The 22,365-nt window shown below is 39.2% G+C and overlaps 3 long non-coding RNA genes across 3 annotated transcripts; all 3 read right to left on the minus strand.

Annotated features, from left to right (window-relative positions):
- Window positions 1–13,431: 13,431 nt before the first annotated feature.
- Window positions 13,432–15,318, minus strand: LOC131536601 (uncharacterized). The gene is made up of 4 exons (XR_009270017.1): window positions 15,183–15,318; window positions 14,922–15,101; window positions 13,887–14,600; window positions 13,432–13,755 (listed from the first exon to the last, which is right to left on the minus strand). It is a non-coding gene; the product is annotated as an uncharacterized LOC131536601 (long non-coding RNA).
- Window positions 15,319–15,892: 574 nt separating this feature from the next.
- On the minus strand, window positions 15,893–16,502 carry LOC131536610 (uncharacterized). Its single transcript, XR_009270026.1, has 3 exons — window positions 16,437–16,502; window positions 16,083–16,313; window positions 15,893–15,996 (listed from the first exon to the last, which is right to left on the minus strand). It is a non-coding gene; the product is annotated as an uncharacterized LOC131536610 (long non-coding RNA).
- Window positions 16,503–16,790: 288 nt separating this feature from the next.
- On the minus strand, window positions 16,791–17,724 carry LOC131536605 (uncharacterized). The gene is made up of 3 exons (XR_009270021.1): window positions 17,430–17,724; window positions 17,080–17,302; window positions 16,791–16,920 (listed from the first exon to the last, which is right to left on the minus strand). It is a non-coding gene; the product is annotated as an uncharacterized LOC131536605 (long non-coding RNA).
- Between the last annotated feature and the right edge of the window lie 4,641 nt (window positions 17,725–22,365).

Consider the following 22,365-nt stretch of genomic DNA (forward strand, 5'->3'; position numbering starts at 1 on the left):
GTTGAGGAAGTACAGACTGTCCTCTCATGGATAGCCGAGGAGCGGATCCAGCGAGAGCTTGATGAAGCGACGCGGAATTAAAAAGTTTTTCAGGAGTCACGGCAGTAGAGGCGACGCAACTACATGGACACGTGAATTATCCTGCCCACTCTAAAGCGGTACTAAACTGCAGTGGAAACGCAAACCGAGCCGAGCCGTACCACGCAGTGGAAAAGCACCAATAGACAGATGTAGATGCTTAAATGTGTCGATTAGTATATGAGTCAAAGACAAAACATTTTTTTTTTTTTTAGCAATAAATAAATAAAAATCAGGCATATTTAGAACAAAAATCATTTGAGAACATATTCAAATACTATATTTAAGGATCATATATAGTGCAGTCCCAGAATATTCATTAATTGTAATTTTAAATCTTTATATTTGCCGCTATCCTTCACACCACTAGGTTTTACCCAATTGTTAGCAAGAACTTTTTAATAATTTAAATTATGATCAAATATAGTACAATATTTTTTTTTCTTTTACATATTTTAATAAGTACAGGTCAGAATAACTATGCTGTTTTATATAAATATATCTGTTATGCTGAATGATGATGGAACATTATTTCACCTATATTTTGACATTTTGTTTTCACAAAAGTTGATGACACAAAAATTTGACATCTGGATCCAGTAACAGATATATTAAAAACTGACATATTTTTTATTTTGGCAGATCAGCTCCTCCCACAGCAATTGCATTACTTTTTTTTTTTTGCGTTCTTTTAATTCTGCTAAGAGCCCACAGTGTGATGTTTGGGGGTGTGATTTTGAAAAAAAATAAATAAATAAATAAATATTTGAAGGGATTTTTTTCTATAATTATACTTACAGGATTTTGTGCTGGTCTTGGCTTGTTTATGATAAATAAATGACACTAAACCACCAGTAGGTGGCATAAAGTCTCTGTGTTAATGAGAGATGCATTGAATCGTTCATTCAACCCACTGAGTGATTGACTCGCTGCGTTCTAAATCGCATACTTCCCTACTATATAGTAGGCAAAAAGCAGTAGGCGAGCGAATAAGTATGTTTGAATCATAAGTATTCATAAAAGAGTAGGCGAGGAATACCGGATGTCCTACAGCTTCAGCCCAGATTCTGAAGTGTTCATCGACGGACACTTTTCTATCCCAGAAGCCCACGGGAGAGGATACATCATCACCGTACAGGGCGGAGAACAGCGACGAGGCTGTTTACAAATGTGAGTATTACAAACCAAAACATGGTTCCTTGTGTTAAAATCACGTTTGTTGAGCTACTGTAGAGCGAACTGTTCAATTGCTTAAGGTGTAAACGCTAAACAGTGCAGTTTATTTATGGCTTTGCGGTAAAAACACGTTTTATTATGTAAAGCGAACAGGGGAGCTACCGTAGCACACGTATGTCACCAGAGTGGATTTACATAAACCATATACATCTTAAAGACGAGTACTAAGTGTCTGTTTAATATGAGACAGAAACATGTTCTAAAAGATTGCAGATGAGCACATCTATAGACATGAACACACATCTGATGAGTGATGTATGTGTGTTATTATGTAGAGTTCACTGATGTCAACACTGCTTTACATGAAAGTAAGTAATGTAAATATAAACATCTACATGAAGTTACTAAACGTAAATTATCTCTTTAATAAGCAGCAAATTAGGAATTTGTTGAGGGAAAAGTCGTAGTTAATAGCGAATAAGTGGAAGATTTGTGTTGGATAAAAAGAGAGTTAACACATCAGCATCTACCTCAACATGTAAATGCAGCACTGAGCAGATAAATCACAGCTGACTGAATCTTGTCTGATGTTACAGGACAGATGAGACACACGTGTGTTTATCCGCTGAAGAGTGACTGATAAAGCAATGCTGCCATCAAAGCCTCTCAGTGAGTACACTACAGACATCAATAAAACATCTTTTAAATCTTAAGTTGTAGTTTACTTTAATTATTGCAATTTCAAACAGAGCTATTACAGCACTTTTCTGATTCTTGATTGCTGTGCCTTTGCTGCAGATCTTCTGTGGTGGAGCAGGACCTGCAAGGAAAGGTTATGGCAGGGTTTCATACAACATCAGTCAATGAAACCCGAGTTTCAGAAGCTTCAAAGTTTCAAGTTTAACTCTGTTTAAATGTTTTACCGTTAGTTGTGTTCGTGGAGAGCAGGCACACACATGTTTGCGGCAGACACAGCGATAGCCAGATTGTCCTGCACATGTTCTCCTGCTCTTGCTTCAAGGTTGTGTGTTTCAGGGCCGTCATCGTGGTCTTCCTCATCCTCTCTGTGCACTCCGGCAAGGACAGCCTCGATGTCCGTTTCCCCTCCATGATCAGATTCAGTCTGACAGCAGCAGTGAGGAGGTGATGGACGGCAGAGACAGGTGTTTTACTAAAACATAATTTTCAGTAAAAAAAAAAAAAATGTATGTATTTATTGGTCAGCATTTATCATTATTACTGTAGTGTTGGTAAAAGCTAGTAATAGCTACTAATGCATTCTGGGGTAATCATCTTTTTTAAGCAGTAATACTTACATTTTTCCAGTATAAAATAAACAGTCTTCTCTAAAGGCGAGATCTTCGAGCAGCTGCACTACATCTCCTTTATGCAGACATTGTAAACCAGAGATGTTCACAAGTCTTTAACTTGGAGTCCGAGTCAAGTCTGAAGTCTTTATCTCAGGGGTCAGGGGTGTTCAATTAAAGTTCCAAGAGGCGTGGCCTCTATATTTTCTTCCATCTCTGTCGTAAACTCTGCAAAGGCTGATTAAACAGCACTAGGCAGGGTTTTCAAGTTACTGATGCTATGTGTGTTAGTGCACCTCTCCATTTTATCTTTATTATTATTATTATTATTGCACAACTTATAATTTCATACAAGAACAGGGGGAGATGGTTGTATCTTTTACAATAAACAATCATAATGATAAAAAAAAAGGAAAACATAAATATAATGGGTTTGCATACATCAAAGTATGAGATTATATTTACACACAAAAAAAAGCACAATGACAAGGTTAAATATCTTTGAATAATCATAATATTCATATGATAATAATGCATCAAAAATTGTATTTTTGTTGCTGTTGTTTTTGTTATTTATAAGCCTGAGGGATGAAACGAGACTTAAATTCAACAAGAAACCAACATATTTACACATTTAAACCTGTCGCTCTTATCTCTCTTTTTAATTATTATTAAATGTCAGTCATATTAAAGCCAATGAACACAACAGCAGTCATTCCAACTTTTCTTCTTTTCGTTATTATTATTATTTTATTAATTTTTTCTGTATCAAAATTGTACTGTATGTTCTCAGATTTTACATATTGTAGTCTATGTTCAATATTTTTCTATACAATGTCATAGGTCACATGATAACGTCAACATGGCGGATCGCATTCATACTCAACGAGCCCTGCGTTCATTCGGAAGGGCTCATCCCTTCGCCCTAATGCCTTCAAAGGGTTCACCCTCCGGAGTGAGAGCTTCAAAGGGTTGAAGGGTATAGGGACCAAACAACTGTTTCTTGAAGTGCCCTTCTGCGTCATTATACGGAGGCGCCGTCATCATGCAAAGAATCAGCGCAAAGGATCATGGGGGCCCGAAGTGTCCATCAGTTGTGGCCCTTTGAAGTGGCTAAATCTGAGCACTTCGGTTTGGAACGACACTTCAATATGGCGGCCGTGATTGTTTTCACTCCGAAGTGCGATATATCCCGTCTGGAACGAACCGGAGATTTGGCTGTAGAGTACGTACTGTTTTAGCGCTCGTTAAGAAAGCACTTATTGAATTGAAGTACCTACTCATTGAGTTTGCAGGTTTCGAACGCAGCCATTGTCTGATAAAGGAGCGAGTCATAAAGCTTTCGGACGCAGCTGCAGCGTCGAGTCTGAGGAGAGGTCAGTAATATTTCACATACGAGACACATTTTCCACGTTTGGACTGATAATGTGGCTGTTACTGAATGTCTCGTGATCACTGAGTGTAATGCATTGCTGCTGCGATTTTATTTATAGGCAGTGGCTTTTTGCACTAAGTGTAAATATCGATAGATGCTATTTACAGTAAGTGCAAATAGCATAATTTCTTAGCGAGAGATACTATTTAAACTGTGAAAATAGCAGTATTTTTTAACAATATTTACACTAAGTGCAAATAGCTATATTCTATTTACACTATGTTAAAATAGCAAGATTTTCTTCTATTTACTTATTGCAAATAGTGGCAATTATCTGCACCTCAGTATTGTAGTACATTATAAAACAGTACGCAATAATAACGTATTGAGTGTAAATTATAGTTTAATTCAAATTATTAAGGCAGCGGCTATTTTTAAGTGTAAATATCGATAGATGCTATTTACAGTAAGTTTCAAATATCATATTTTCTTAGCGATAGATACTATTTACACTAAGTGCAAATAACAATGGATTCTATTTACACTGTTAAAATAGCAAGATTTTCTGTTATTTATACTACTTATTGCAAATAGTAGCAATTATCTGCACCTCGGTATTGTAGTATATTACACAACAGTACGCAATAATAATGTATTGAGTGTAAATTATAATTTTAATGCAAATTATTAAATGGATGCCACCTTATTGGGACAATAAAGCCCTCCCTACACCTACCCTAACCCTACTCGATACTTTTATTTTCAACTTTTTTATTATTTCCCTCATTGTTATTGAAAATAATTTCCTTTCCGATGGGATATGAGATTTGAAAAGGGAGAAAAAAAGTTCAGCAAAAGGCAGGTTCAAACTCAGGTCGATTGCATCAAAAACAAGCGCTTTTATCATCTACATCACTAACACTGATGTTAAAAGAGCGTCTTTTTTCAGTGTTGACTACTCAATCACACCTTGGTGGGCGGAGTTAGTGTAAATAGCCTTTGCCAACTTTGCACTTAGTGTAAATAGACACTCCGTATTTTTTTAAATTTATAGTATTAAAGTAGTATAGGTAGTAAATAAATAAATGGTTTAAAAAAACTTTTCATTTTGGCGCCCCTAGCATTAGCCTATTCCGCCTCTGCCATGGGCCCTGACTGCTCTAATGTAACACTTACTTTCAGTTTCAATTAACTAATTCACTTACACTTTTTTTGTAGGCTATATAGTGCATATTTAAGGTAGCAATACAATACATCATATTTATTAATATTAATAATATGACAATATCTGTAGTTAATATTGGTTAAATGGGAGGGGTAAGTTCTGCCCATACACAGCTAGGAAAAATTAATGATAAAAGCACTAATGTTCATTTACTGAAGTGTCATTCAAATTACTGCACAATAATAATAATAATAATAATAACTTCATGGCAATAATAACATCCTCAGCAAACCTTAGACAAAGTTGGATTAATATGTATGTATTGTACCGGTCAAAAGTCTGGACACATTACAGTTTTTAATGTTGTTTTAAAGAAGTCTCCTATGATCATCAAGCTATAAGGTCTGTTTTGGGTTCTGTTTGTGTCTTGCTTCCCTTGCCCCCATGTCTCTTTGCTATTGGTTCCCCTGTTGAACGAATGAATGAGGCATTTATATAGCACTTCATTGTGTATTAGCTTCAGTGGGCAACCAGTCGTGGGCTGCAGGGTTTATTGAACCCTGAATTGTTCATTGTCATGTTTTGATTGGTTGTCCTAGTCATATGTCTTGTTTCCTATTGGTTTGTTCATGTCATGTTTGTTATAAGTATGTCATTGCCTTTGTTTCTTGTCATGTATTAATTTGTATCCTGCTGTCGGTGAGTCTAGTTTGTTTGTCCATGCCAAGTCAAGTCTGTTCTAGTGAAGTCCGCTCATGTCAAGTCTTCGTTTGTATGTTTGGATTTCGTATGACTTTGTAAATTAACTGCACTTGGGTTCATCACTACGCTCGCCTTCAGTGGACAATCATTACATATACATTTATTTGATCAAAAATAGCCTAACCCCCCCCCAATAGAAAAGTAAAAAATAATAATAATTCAATGGGTCAGTATTTATTTTCCTTTTTCTTTTTTAACGAAATTACTATTTTTATTCATAAGGATGTGTTAAATTGATGCTTAGAATTCAGCTAAAACCATTTTTTTTTTATATATAAAAAAAAAAAAACCTTTTCACAATATTTTAGTTCTTTCTGCATATCTGATCAAATAAATGCAGACTTGATCATAAGCGACTTCTTTCAAAATCATAAATAATAGTAATTTGTCTAAACTTTTGACTCGTACTACGCAAGTAAAACTTTACAAATTTTAAAATAAAATTTATAAATAAAGGTTAGGTATCGTATTTTGTGCTTTTATTGGGGGTGGGGGGCCTCCAAATGTCTAGAACCGGCCCTGGACAACACTTTGTATTTTCAAGGCTTCAATGATAGTATCTGGAGGACATCTGCTTTACTTATATTAATGCTTAAATGTGCAAATTATTTAAGAATAAGTAAACTGATTTCTTGTTGATTTTGGCAAATCTACTTCTTCCACACAGAAATTCATGTTCAATGAAGCTCCTCACAACAATCACACATTCAGCAGTAAATGCTGGAATATTACCATCAGTTTACAAGTGAAGACGAGCATCAGAGCATCAGGAAGAGCTGAGTTTATTAAAGAGGACAGAGAGAAGATGAGAGATCCAGAACCCTGCAGAATCAAACACACTGAAGATACTGAACAACAAACAGGTTGATGTTTATTCTTCATTAATAATGCTGACGGTTATAACGCTTCAAGTAGTTTTAGATTGTTTGTGTTGTAATTGGTACAATTAATATAGCTGAATAATCTAATAATAAGAGACACTTTCTGTAAACTGGGTACTTTTTTCCACAAAATTATTTGTTAGTTAACTGTGTAGTTGATCAAACATATTTAATAGTTCTCCCTATAGAAACATGGGATGTGTGCCTATAATGTTTTAAAAATCATAATTTGAAGATCAGTGTACCTCATTTATTGACGAATGAAGAAGTTTCAGAGATGTGTATATATAAAATGTACTAGATGTATTTATAAAACTGTGTCAAAATGATCAAAATGTTGTATAGCAATTGTCTACTTTCTGCTGCTACATCAGGGTTCGTGTTTGTCTTTTCACATTTCTTTTTTTATGAGTTAATGAAAATAAACTATTTTTACTTTTATTTCAGAGTTGATTGAAGAAAATGAGGAGAATAAAGAATTGAGTGAAGTTGAGGGAAAAAATGACTTCAGAACTGGAAAAAAACCTTTGAGTTGCTCTCAAACTCAGAAAGATTTAAAGGAAAGAAGAACCAAGAAATCTTTCACCTGCACTCAGTGTGGAACGAGATCAACATGCAAACAGAGTCTTGAGCTTCACATGAGAGTTCATACTGGAGAGAAACCTTACAAGTGTTCACACTGTGACAAGAGATTCAGTCACTCAGGAACCCGGAAAACACATGAGAGGATTCACACTGGAGAGAAACCTTACAAGTGTTCACACTGTGACAAGAGATTCAGTCACTCAGGAACCCGGAAAACACATGAGAGGATTCACACTGGAGAGAAACCTTACAAGTGTTCACACTGTGGCAAGAGATTCAAACGGTCTGGAGCCCTGAAAAAACATGAGAGGATCCACACTGGAGAGAAACCTTACAAGTGTTCACACTGTGGCAAGAGATTCAAACAGTCAGGAGCCCTGAAAAAACATGAGAGGATCCACACTGGAGAGAAACCTTACAAGTGTTCACACTGTGGCAAGAGATTCAAACGGTCAGGAGCCCTGAAAAAACATGAGAGGATCCACACTGGAGAGAAACCTTACAAGTGTTCACACTGTGACAAGAGATTCATTCAGTTATCAAATCTGAAAAAACATGAGAGGATCCACACTGGAGAGAAACCTTACAAGTGTTCACACTGTGAGAAGAGATTCATTCAGTTATCAAATCTGAAAAAACATGAGAGGATCCACACTGGAGAGAAACCGTACACATGTGATCAGTGCGGGAAGAGTTTCACACAAAAAGGAGTACTTACATTACACATGAGAGTTCATACTGGAGATAAGCCGTTCACTTGTGATCAGTGCAGGAAGAGTTTCTCACACTCAGCACATCTTAAGCATCACATGAACATCCACACTAGAGAGAAACTGTACACATGTGATCAATGCGGTAAACAATTTCTGAGAGCTTCAGTCCTGAAGGAGCACCTGAGAGTTCATACAAAGGAGAAGCCACATTCATGTCATTTGTGTGGAAAGAGTTTTTCACATCTACGAAGTTTGAAAATACATCAGAAAATACACACTGGTGTGAGAGATTACATGTGCTTTGAGTGTGAGAAGACTTTTACTACAGCGAGCAGTTTAAAACTGCACCAAAGGATCCACACTGGAGAGAAACCTTACAAGTGTTCACACTGTGACAAGAGATTCAATCGGCCAGGACACCTGAAAACACATGAGAGGACTCACACTGGAGAGAAACCTTACAAGTGTTCACACTGTGACAAGAGATTCAGTCATTCAGGAAATCTGAAAACACATGAGAGGATTCACACTGGAGAGAAACCTTATTACTGCACTGCTTGTGGGACGTGTTTCAATAATTCATCTTCTCTACACAAACATACAAAAAACATTCACAGTTAGTATATCATCTCCAGATCTTTCAGGTCTGATTCGCGTCCTCACCAAATGTGACACAATAATGCATACTGCATCAAGCAGTAAAATATCATCTGGATAAATCTGTCATAACAAGCGACATGACAAAGAAACATTATCTAAAGTTTTCACAGTGAATAAAGTTCAACTTTATTCTAATGTGGACGATGCAGTCAACATGGCACTTTATCCTGCAGCATCTATACAGACCAGGGACATATGTGAGGATCCTGTTTGTAGACTTCAGCTCCGCTTTTAACACCATCATCCCATCACTCCTTCAGCCCAAACTAACTCAGCTCTCTGTGCCCACCGTCTTGTCAGAGCAAGCGGTATTGTGTCATTCTCCTTTAAATGTTAATGAGCTCTGCTGATCCCACCCATCTCTTCCGAGCCGCTATCTGAGGGACTGTTTACTTTAGCCGCATTCATCCTGAAACTTGCTAATTAGCACATTATTAGGAAAGGCAATTTGCAAAGATTCATTTAAAAAACCTTGTACTCACTTTTTCTGGAGGTGTAACATCTGCTTATGATCCTTGATGGTCGTTGGGACTTCATGTCTTAAGAGACCCTTTTAGCCTTTTGACATTTGCATATAATTCACAACCTGGCCCCACATTCTATCTTTATATGTGTGCTAAATTGCCAAGGGTTGTCCCCCCACTGTCAAAAAGATGCTAAACAGATCGACTATCTTTTTTCTCCATCGGACTTCAAACACATTCCAAGAGAACTAAATGACCCTCGGTGCCAGGCCTGGCTGACCAGTGGACTGCCCCCACGATTACAAGATACATAATTAATTAAGACCATAATTAATCAGTTACAAATGTATCTGGTATATGCATGTGTTGTTTGTATGTTTTCTTATTATATTAGTCTAGTTACCACTCGTTATTCGTATTAGTAAGCTCTAAACACTCATATTCAGGTGTATGAATGTATCTCTGGTTTAATACCTTTTAGATGTCTCTTTCTTGATATCAAAATGATCTGCTCTTTATTCCTCACACAATGATGTACACTATGTGATCACGAAATGCATCATACTATTTTTACTGTACTGCGGGGAAAATTACACCAGTCTCCAGATCAGTCGTAAAACATGCAAATGAGGTGTTAAGTGGGACAAAGAAACACTTTCCCGCTGAAACTATGTGCCTTGTTATTGGTCAAACTAACCAAAATGGGTGTTACAGGGAAACCAGATAAAACTTCTCCCACACCCAAAAGGCAAGGCTTCTTTTTACTTTCGGTGCCCTGGAGACACACATATCACCTTGGAAACCTCACGACTCCCCTTCCGGGGGGAGTCCGAGCTTCTGGCAGTTTTGAGTTCAGTAACTTTGTCGATTCACTTCGGACTAATCAACCCATGGCTGGAATGACGAAGCTTTCACTCCTAAAGGAATTCATCAGGAATCTACGCATTATACATGCACCAGGATGCTTTACTCAGCACCCACAAAACCCTCTCTCTCTCTCTCTCTCTATGCCTTCCTTGCGTTGGCATCTATGTTTAATGTGTGTATGTTTGTGTATAGTTCGATGGTGCATGTTCCCCTGTAGTGTAGCTTAATAAACATCCATAAGTATTCACACTTGGTTGTCTGTGTCTGCTGCTCTCAGAACGAGGTCACTTTAACGTCCAGATTTGTTACATGCTCGGGGAGCAATGTTTCAGTAAAGAAATTATTTGTCGTGGCCAGATAAATAATTTTCCTTAGAGTCAATAGACGGTCCGTACTGCGGACGAACTAATAATTTTATTATACTATTAATGCTACAGTTAATTCCTGAAGATGGATATATAAGTGATAACAACCCGTTATGATTAATTATGTTCATCTCACTTAGAGCAAATATGCTACAGAGGTGAAGCTGGATCACGAATGATTCCTGCGAACATAGACGCATTTATGTAGATGGAGGGCGCATTGCCTTCAGAACCAAACCTAATCCTCTTCAGGCGCTCAGATGACGGGAGTAAATGACGACTGCTATTTTCATTATTACATCCAACAACAAAACACCTCAATCGCTTAGGAGTCATTCTTGTCTACATCTGCTCCGGCAGTGAAACAACTGATGACAGCTCACTCAGAGCGGGTCTGAGGTAAGACACCAGTGTAGTCTGTGCTGAAACGCTGCTGTCAATCAACAATCGTGAGAGGGACCTCCATCCGTGTGATGTCACACGACAGACGGCTCATTTTGAGAAAGGGGAAAGCATTTAACGAGATTACAAAAAAAACACTGGGTGGGTTTTTATCATTGTGTACACACAGGTGGTTGTGTACACTGTGGCATTACAGATATTTTCTGTACTACCCCTTTGTTTATTTTCATTTTCCTCTATCGCCTCCTTCCTAATGAAATGTAATCCGATTGGAGGCAAGCACTAATTAAGAGGAGGAGTCAATGTTTATATAGTGCAAGGTTCATAGACTGGAGGGGGGGTCTGACCAGTTACGTACCTTTTGGAGGCAGTCCTTGCGGGTGGATCTTTCGATCCGGAGTGTGTGGATCGTGGAGAGGAGATGGTGCTTCGGTGCTTCCTGTTTAGCCTGTTGCTAACGGGCATTTCTCTTGGCCAGTGAATGCCTGTCTGTTAATGTGGGATTTGAGCTGGAGTTTTGCACCATACTCCTAAAATCGGTGATTGGGAGTTGTCGGAAAGGAAGGAGCCGAGACTGGCTTCCGCTGCTGATGTTCCCGAGTCACTCTAGTCACCCGTACTGCCAGCTTGGTCAGTGTTTCCTCAAATCACAGATACACCTACACTCATTGCACTCATTTCTGCATCTAAAAAGTGCTGTTTTGTTTTTGTTTTTTTGGTTTGATTTTGTTTGATTCTTTCTATAGTGGAATTGTGGTGCTTGGGGATTAACGAGAATAAAAACTTGTATAGATTATTATAACGTTACCTCAGTAAAAATAAAGAAAGTGCTTATAACTCTTCTTGTAGTATTTGTTCCGTCTTCATTTTATTTGTATGTATCGGATGGTGGTGTTTGTCTATTGCTATCCGGGATGAATTAAATTAGTGTAAAAATGTGGCAGGGATATTCTTGTCTGGCGCCCGAACAACAATAACTAATTGTTTTTTTTCTCTTTTGAGGCTTTCGGTTTGAGAGTCGAATAAAGCCTGAGTGCATCTATCATTATCAGCAAAACGTGGTCTTGCAGTTAGGACTCTGTGTCATCACATGGGTGACCCGAGTTTGGTTCCCGATCCAGATAGTGTTTTTTTTTTGTTGTGTTTAACCTTTGTTATTTTTTTTTTTGTGGCAAGACAACCTCCGTTACAGAAATGGCGCCCGAACAGGGACTTGAACTAAATAAACTGGTTATGACTATTTGAAATTTTGTGACTGTGAATTTTGGAAAATGTGAATATTTGAATCCATTAAGTTTTATGTCTGAAATCGTTTTGAGATTGTGAAACTCTTGAGGGAATAGATGAGTAACTGAACCTTTGTGAAAAGGAAAAATAAAAATACCTGTGATTATCTGTGACTTTGGAGAGAAAATTTAAATACTGTGGTGTTCTTGAATAACCTTTGTTAACTGAATTTATATATATATTTTTTTTTTTTGTTTGTTTGTTTTTTGACTTTGTTCTTATTGAAAAAGTGTGTGGGAACTTTAATTTGGGAAACTACAAATCTATTTTGTCTTCTGCCTTGGATATGTATTTGTTTTTTTGTTTTTTTGTTTTTTTCCTTTTTTGATGTTTGTGACTGTAGAGAAGAATTTTTTTTTTTGTATTTTATGTTTTATTATTTTTCCCCCTGTTGCCCAAACATATACATAGGCCTTGAATTTCTTTCATTTTTTATTTTTTTCCCAACTTTTCAAATACTCCCACACATTACAAGATATGGCCACTTCCCTTTCCCCACCTTCCACCTATGTGGATATTGATGCCCCTGATGCCCCTAGTATTTCCACTCCAATTTGGCCACCTCCTGTACAAATTCAGACCCTTTCAGGATTTCCTCCACGTGACCCAGCCATGTATAACATTTCCACTCCACACAGTTTCGCCCTTCCTGGAACCCAGGTGCAGATGCTCTCCCCTGTTCTTGGAGGCAACACCCTTGTGCAACCTCTCACTTGGGTCCCACAACATGACAGTATGCAAATTTGTACATCTATGGATGTTACATCTTCTTCAATGGCTCAGCATGATCTTCCTGGTATCCTTCCAACCCCTGGGAGGGGAATTCAACAAATTAATGCTCATGTGCAAGGTAACTGGGACAATCTGATGGAATTCATGAAAAGACAGGAGAAAACTGTAAATGAGCTTACCCAGGTACTGAAGGCCTCATCTTCCCACCATAAGAACCAGATCACCGATCTTGCAGCAAAGGTGGAGACCAATAATCAACAGGTTGTCACCCTAATGACTGCAGCTAAACAACAAGAGGCAGCCGAGACCGACCAATTGATTAAGGCTGTGCAACTGATGATCTCAAAGGAAATTCAAAAAATGGAACAATCTTTCACCTCTGTAGTCCGGGATAAGGTGGAACAGCTACGGGTGGAGGTGCAACAGGATATGAAAGCTATCCAACGCACACTTCAGGGTAGCCTTGATCATGTAACCACAAATCTTTAGCAATGTGAAACACAAATTCACAAATGTCGTACTTGTGTGACTGAGCTGCAAAATGATCTCCAAGTGTTCATGGAGGAAAAGGCTGAAGAGCAAGCAGAAAACCAACTCCAGTTTCTGATGCACATCCAATAGAGAATGTTTTATCTTCTCTATCAATGCCTCTGGTCAAAAGTGACCACATTAAATTAACATTTCCCACATTTGGGCGGCCTATCGATGATGCTGACCCCCTGTTGTACTTGACTAAGTGTCAAGATTTTCTGGCTCTACATCCCTTGACAGATGCAGATCTCTTAGCTACCTTCCGCACAGTGTTGCATGGTACTGCACGTGACTGGTGGGAAGTAAGTCGCTCCAATATAAGCACTTGGAAGGAGTTTGAGGCTGCATTTCTCTCTGCTTTTTTGTCTGAGGACTATGAGGACGAGCTGGCTGAACGTGTCCGCACTAGAGTTCAAGGGGAGAAAGAATCAGTAAGAGACTTTGCATTCACTTATCGAGCACTGTGTAAAAGATGGAAACTCACGTTAACGGAAAACAAGATTGTGAAAATGATCCTAAAAAATATTAAGCCTTACCTTGCAAGCCAGCTGCGTAGTCGTGTTAATACTGTCGAAGATTTGGTTAGACTCGGACACCAACTGGAAAAAGACCATGAAGAACAGCTTCGGTATGAAGGTCGTGGGGGTTTTAAACAACAAGCCAATTCACAAAAACACTTATCCAACCGATCTGCTGAGAAACCGTTTGTTCAATGTTGGAGATGTAATGGACCACATCCTCCAGGCAACTGCCCAATGTATGTACATCCACCCTCTCAGCAGTCTTCTGGTCAACAACATTTCACACAAGGAAAGTATGCTCACCACTCTGCAAAATCAGGAGGACGACCATCCAATAATAATGTGGCAGCCTCTGAAATATCTCAGGCACAAGCGGAAACTCAGATTTCAATCCCTTCACGATCAAATGCATTCATGACCATACCACAACAATTAGTAGTTCCAATTCGTATTGAATCCTGGTCGGGGAAAGCGATTGTGGATACTGGAGCAAGCTATACGTTAATTCACGAGAGTCTTATGAAGCAAATTGCAAACCCTGTTCAGCTCCAACCGTGGTCATGTGGTCCTCTCTACCTGGCGAATGGCAAAGCTGAGAGTCCTTTAGGATGGATAAACATTAATATTCATCTGCACGATAAAGCCATTACAGTGCCTGCTGTTGTCCTCCCTTCTCAAGCTCTTGCTTATGCCATCATCCTGGGTTTGGACTTCATCTTTTTTAGTGGCCTGCAAATTAATGTCAGTGAACAAAAATATTCTTTCAAGTCTGACCCTGCTGTAGAACATCCATTCCAACCTGGAACTGCCAGTGAACCGCTGGTGACTTTGCCAATAATGAAGGAAGGGAAAAGAACCAACAAAAGCAAACTAAACTTGACCTTGCTAAGTGCTGTTCCTCCTCCCCAACCCTTCTTGACCATGTTACAAATTGACAGTGTGGACGATGCAATATTAATTAGAGATGCTGTAAGTAAAGCGCATCTACCTATGGATGGAAAGCAACAACTACTTCAGATTCTAGAAAACAATCCACGAGTATGTACTCACCGAACTGGGCGAACAGATGTCTTGCAACATCGCATCTATACCACCTGCCAGGTTCCTATCAAGCAACGGCCATATCGGTTATCTCCTGTCAAACAAGCAGCAATGGAGGAACAATTGGAGGTAATGTTGAAAGAAGGAATTGTGGAGCCATCACATTCTGCTTGGGCCTCACCTGTAGTTCTGGTCCCAAAGAAAAATGGAAAGTTAAGGTTCTGTGTAGACTATCGTAAAGTCAATGCAACTACAGAAAATGACGCTTACCCTCTCCCAAACATCACGGAGATCCTAGAATCACTCTCCGGGGCATACATTTTCTCTACCATAGACCTCAACAGTGGATATTGGCAAGTGATAATGGACCCTGATAGTAAAGCCAAGACTGCTTTTATTGTGTCTGCAGGTCTATATCAGTTCAATGTTATGCCTTTTGGGTTAAAAAATGCACCTGCTACCTTCCAGAGGTTGATGGAGACAGTCCTGGGGGAGCTAAGAAAGAAAATATGCTTTGTCTATATTGACGACATTATCATTTATTCTCCCTCAGTGGCCCAGCATTTCTGTGACCTGAAAACTGTTCTCTACAGGCTGGAAACTGCCGGTTTGACTATTAACTTGAAAAAGTGCAATTTTTTTCTTCCAGAAATCACTTTTCTGGGACATGTGGTGAGCAATAAGGGTATCACAGCCGATCCAAGTAAAGTTGAGGCCATTCGTGCCTTTCCTGCTCCCAACACCTTGAAGGAGGTTCAGAGGTTCCTGGGATTAGCCGGTTGGTACCACCGGTTTGTGCCAAACTTTTCAAAAATTGCTGAGCCCCTCAATTCCCTGAAAAGAAAGGGACAGGTGTTTAAATGGATGACACAGTGTCAACAAGCGTTTGACCAGTTAAAAGCATGCCTTACCTTGCCCCCCATTCTTGGCCACCCTGATCTTCAAGTTCCTTTCATCGTATATACAGATGCTAGTGACACTGGACTGGGGGCCATTCTCACGCAGAGGAAAGATGCAGGCAGGGAGGAAGTCATTGCATATGCCAGTCGAACATTAACTGGAGCAGAGATCAACTACACGGCAACTGAAAAAGAGTGTCTAGCAGTTATATGGGCCTTAGAAAAGTGGCAACATTACCTTGAACACAAACTTTTCACGGTTGTTACAGACCATTCCGCTCTGCAATGGGTCATGGGATCCACTAAAACCAACAGTCGCCTCATCCGATGGGTCCTGAGACTGCAGAAATTCAACTTCGTCATTGAGTACCGTAAAGGGAAATTAAATGTCGCCCCTGATGCTTTGTCCAGGTCATCAGTCACAGCAAACTCTCCCATCACAGCTATTTACGCCAAGCAAAAGAAGGACCAACATCCAGAGATTCCAGTGACAGATATTGTCCTGTGGGAGGAACAGCATAAAGACTGTGAAATAACAAAGTTATTACAAACAGTAGCAGAAGAACAAAGCCCTCAGATGGACCAATACGAAGTGGTAGAGGACAAGTTGTATCACAAAACTCACCTGAAAAATGATCAAATACACTATCGAGTGTATGTTCCCAGCAGTCTCCAGCCAACTCTCCTTCAGCACTATCATTCACATCCCCTGAGTGGCCATAGAGGAATTTATAAGACCTATAAGCGGCTCCAGGAAGTAGCATTTTGGCCAGGGATGTGGACTGATGTGAAACATCATGTCAGGGAATGTGTGAAATGCCAAACCCTCCGGCATGATAACCAGAAACCTGCGGGGAAACTTCAGTCAATTACCACCACCAAACCAAATGAAATGCTGGGAGTTGATATAATGGGTCCACTACCCCGGAGTACACAGCAAAATGAGTACTTGCTGGTTTTTGTTGATTATTACTCACGATGGGTTGAGTTTTTTCCTATGCGTCATGCCACCGCTCAAAGTATTGCAACAATTTTCAGAAAAGAAATCTTAACTCGTTGGGGAGTTCCAGACTTCATTCTTTCTGATAGAGGCACCCAGTTCATCTCATCTGTGTTCAGAGAAGTATGTGAAAAATGGAGAGTGACACCGAAATTAACCACAGCATATCACCCTCAGACAAACATGACGGAACGTGTGAATAGAACTCTCAAAAGTATGATTGCGTCCTATGTGGACGACAACCACAAAAAATGGGACCAGTTCCTACCAGAGATGAGATTCGCCATTAACTCTGCCATCCAGGAAACCACTGGAGTAACCCCAGCAGAATTGCAGCTTGGAAGAAAACTGAGAGGGCCAATGGATAAAATTCTGCACGGTCCAAATCTTACTCCTGACACCACCTCCTATGACGTAATCTCTCACATACAACAACTGCAATCTCAGGTTAAGGAGAGTAGCAGAAAAGCCCAACATCGTCAACTCCGGAACTATAAAAAAAAAAGACGCGACAGCACTTTCAAGATCAAAGACAGGGTATGGCTTCGAAACTTTCCTCAATCTAGTGCACAAAACAAGTTTAGTGCTAAATTGGCACCCAAATGGAAAGGGCCTTACCGGGTTCTGAAGTCACTTGGACCTTTGAATTACCGCATTGCATTGGAGGCAACTGGAGAAGATGTGCGCACTGCACATGTGTGCAATCTTAAAATGTGTTTTCCCACAGCTGAGCAGTTGGAGGACCAAGCAAAGAAAACACTTCGGGACCTCTTTCAAGAAACCTCAGATGAGGAGGAATTCTTAGGGTTTTAATTCCTTTCTCCTAACAACCATGGGTTGTTTCATCCTGGGGGGAAGAATGTGGCATTACAGATATTTTCTGTACTACCCCTTTGTTTATTTTCATTTTCCTCTATCGCCTCCTTCCTAATGAAATGTAATCCGATTGGAGGCAAGCACTAATTAAGAGGAGGAGTCAATGTTTATATAGTGCAAGGTTCATAGACTGGAGGGGGGGTCTGACCAGTTACGTACCTTTTGGAGGCAGTCCTTGCAGGTGGATCTTTCGATCCGGAGTGTGTGGATCGTGGAGAGGAGATGGTGCTTCGGTGCTTCCTGTTTAGCCTGTTGCTAACGGGCATTTCTCTTGGCCAGTGAATGCCTGTCTGTTAATGTGGGATTTGAGCTGGAGTTTTGCACCATACTCCTAAAATCGGTGATTGGGAGTTGTCGGAAAGGAAGGAGCCGAGACTGGCTTCCGCTGCTGATGTTCCCGAGTCACTCTAGTCACCCGTACTGCCAGCTTGGTCAGTGTTTCCTCAAATCACAGATACACCTACACTCATTGCACTCATTTCTGCATCTTTAAAAAGTGCTGTTTTGTTTTTGTTTTTTTGGTTTGATTTTGTTTGATTCTTTCTATAGTGGAATTGTGGTGCTTGGGGATTAACGAGGATAAAAACTTGTATAGATTATTATAACGTTACCTCAGTAAAAATAAAGAAAGTGCTTATAACTCTTCTTGTAGTATTTGTTCCGTCTTCATTTTATTTGTATGTATCGGATGGTGGTGTTTGTCTATTGCTATCCGGGATGAATTAAATTAGTGTAAAAATGTGGCAGGGATATTCTTGTCTGGCGCCCGAACAACAATAACTAATTGTTTTTTTTCTCTTTTGAGGCTTTCGGTTTGAGAGTCGAATAAAGCCTGAGTGCATCCATCATTATCAGCAAAATGTGGTCTTGCGGTTAGGACTCTGCGTCATCACATGGGTGACCCGAGTTCGGTTCCCGATCCAGATAGTGTTTTTTTTTTGTTGTGTTTAACCTTTGTTATTTTTTTTTTGTGGCAAGACAACCTCCGTTACAACACACACACTGCCAACACACATTTCAGTTCAAACAACTTGTAAAAGCACATGTAGCATTATATGACCCCTTTAACAACCTGGAGCTCAACACGCTCAAAACAGTGGAGATGACTTCAGGAGAAACCCCCCTGCTCTCCCCCCACTCACCATCATGAACAGCACTGTGACTGCAGTGGAGTCATTCAGATTCCTGGGATCCACCATCTCCCAGGACCTGAAGTGGGACATTCACATAGACTCCATTGTGAAAAAGGCCCAGCAGAGGTTGTACTTCCTTCGTCAGCTGAGGAAGTTCAACCTGCCACAGGAGCTGCTGAATCAGTTCTACTCCGCCATCATTGTATCCATCCTCTGCACTTCAATAACTGTCTGGTTCAGCTCAGCTACCAAATCTGACCTCAGAAGACTACAGAGGGTAGTCCGGACTGCTGAGCGAATCATTGGTACAACCCTCCCCACTCTCCAAGAACTGTACTCATCCAGAGTGAGCAAAAGGTTGAAATCACTCTGGACCACTCACATCCAGCACACTCCCTCTTTGAACTGTTACCGTCTGGTCGACGCTACAGAGCACTGAGCACCAGAACGACCGGCACAGGAACAGTTTCTTCCCTCAGGCAATCCATCTCATGAACACTTGACAATAACGTGGAACACACAACACTATTATACATCACACATACTTATTTACATCTCAAATTTGTACATATCATACCTGTACACATACATAATTGTCTATATTATATATTGAGTTTTTGCTTTTTTGTACATTGCCTATTTTGTATATTATTCTTTTATTATCTGTCCTGTCGCTGTCTTTCTGTTGCACTGTGGAGCTTCTGTCACTATAACAAATTCCTCGTATGTGTAAACATACCTGGCAATAAAGCTCATTCTCATATTCTCATTCTCTCATCTTCATCTTCAAAACAATGTCAAAAAGTTTGTCTTGTATGCCATTTTGCTTCATTATATCAGTGTTCCACATGTGGTGATGCATCGTTGTAACGAACACAGCTCTACTGGGTACCTCCAAGAAAATCCCCATCCTCCTCCTCCATACCTGCAGACTTAGCACAAATGACATCCCATATAGCACTGCATTTCAGCTAAAACATAATCAATTTAGATGTACAGTAGTATATTAATGAAAGTTGACTCAAATGAATGAAGCTTTGGTTCTTGATTGTATATTATCAGGTTTGGGGCATTTCTAATAAAGAGACAAGGATGCAGGGCCGCTGCTGGCCAAACGGATGCCCTAAGCAGGATTGTATTGTTGTGCCCCCTCCCTTAAATATTATGGAAGTTAAAAAAATAAAAAAGTCACATGAAACTGCGTACTCTGCGTATAGGGAGCGGCGGTACTGCAAGGATGTCTTCAGTCAGATTCCTGCTGAATCTCTGTGTTGTTGCAGTAGAAACTGACAAAGATGCAGGGACAAGATTCTTGACTCAGCTGTCATCTGTGTGCAGCTACAAAACCTTCCCTTTTAATTATAACCGTCATGATCAGAGTGATTTCCTGCTGGATCTTTGCTCTCATGTGAAGTACTATGAGACTCAAACAGGCAGGAGTTATCTTCCAGCATTACAGTCAGTTTTCCAGTCACCTGATGTCTGGATCATAGATCTCTCAGAGAGAAAGATCTCCGTCCTCCTGGAAGTGCTGAAGCTCCATACAGAGAAGAAAACAGTAGATCTGAGAAGATGTTCAGAGGAAGAGAGAGAAGTGATGAGTTTCCTTCAGTGTCTGAAACACATCTCACAGCTGAGGTGAGAAAATATCTGGCAAATTACTGTGAAATATGTTCTTTTGCCTTTTTAAGAAAGCTTTTTGTAAATTTTTTTGCGGGGTAGTTTCACCTGTATTTAACAGCGCTTCATCAGAAGTAGCAAACCACCTCACTCATATACAACAGCCACTTTTTAAAATTAATTAATTAATTAATTACATTTATATAGCACTTTTCTGTGCACTCAAAGTGCTTTACATTGTGAGAGGGTATCTTCTCATCCACCACCAATGTGCAGCATCCACCTGGCTGATGTGATGGCAGCCATATTGTGCCAGAACGCCCACCACACACCAGCATTACTGGAGGAGAGACACTGCACAGACCACAGGGTGAGCACCCCCTGCTGGCCTCACTAACACCTCTCCCAACAGCAACCCAGTTCTGTTCTATTCTATTCTGTTCTATTAGTTTTGGTCTAATTAATAATAATAAAAAAACCTGTCTATGTGTGCTGTGCTAGACTAACTGAGACTGGTCACAGCACTTGTACACTGTTGCTCTCTCGTTGGTCTGATTGCTTCTGTTGCTCTCCTCATTTGTAAGTTGCTTTGGATAAAAGTGTCTGCCAAAGGATTAAATGTAAATGTAGAAAACAATCTACATGCCGTTGTTCCGGATAATTCGGTTAAGTAAATCTATTTTACAAGCTGAAAGGCAGAATAGAAATGTTTTTATTAAGTTAGACATAATAATTTCAGGTTATGTTTTAGTGTTGGTAACATGTCCGACACAAATTTGGTTTGTTTGGTGGTGATCACCCTATTTACTACACAGAGCCGTAGTTCACTGACAAGCTACGCAAAACAATTGTAAGCAATATAATCGTGCGATAATGAAATCAAAGACATCGTTCTGCAACAATGACAGCGGTTTGCGTAGCTTCTCAGTGAACTACGGCTCTGTGTAGTAAATGCTGCTCCTTCTGAAAGCATGTGAAAATACCACATTTAACATGTTTTTACTCCAAACTCACTTCATCACGTCAGTCGAGTGTTTGAAAGAAATCCTTCTGTGAGATGATGTGGCTTCTTACACAGAATAAGGCACACAACATATTTCATAGTTTTCTAAGTAGTGATAAAGGTATCGCATTATTATAAACTTTATTATAAGGACAATTATAAGAAGAACTCAGATAAATCATATATTGTCATAGTCGTGTGTTCATGAGTCACGTTGAATCAATGAAAGCAGTTAAATCTTCTGTTTATTCAGGTGCATTTTTTCCAATGTTTTTTACTTCTTCCTAGATATCTGCTGTTATTTTAATGAAGAAACAGAATAATGTTAGAAATATTAATACAAATTTGGAAATTAGAATCAGTTTTTTATTTTTTTTATTTTTTTTTATGATAGACAGATATAGATGCGTAAATGTGTCAATTAGTATATGAGTCAAAGACAAAAAGGGTTTTTTATAGCAATATATAAATAAAAATCAGGCATATTTAGAACAAAAATCATTTGAGGACATATTCAAATACTATATTTAAGGATCATATAAAGTGTAGTCCCAATATATTCATTATTTGTCATTTTAAATCTTTATATTTGCCGCTATCCTTCACACCACTAGTTTTACCCAAACTATTGTTAGCAATAACATTTTAATCATTTCAAATATAATAAAATATAATATGATCACTTTTTTCTTTTACATATTTTAATAAGTACAGGTCAGAATAACTATGTTGTTTTCTATAAATATATCTGTGAAGTTGAATGATGATGGAACATTATTTCACTTATATTTTGACATTTTGTTTTCACAAAACTTATTTGAAACATATAGACGCTTGCATTTAACTGATTTTCTATGTAAAATCACTTTTGTAAATTTAATTTGATGCAGACTCTAAAATTTTACATCTGGATTGTTTGTGT

Source organism: Onychostoma macrolepis, chromosome 03, assembly GCF_012432095.1.
Source record: "Onychostoma macrolepis isolate SWU-2019 chromosome 03, ASM1243209v1, whole genome shotgun sequence".
NCBI classification, from domain to species: Eukaryota; Metazoa; Chordata; class Actinopteri; order Cypriniformes; family Cyprinidae; genus Onychostoma; species Onychostoma macrolepis.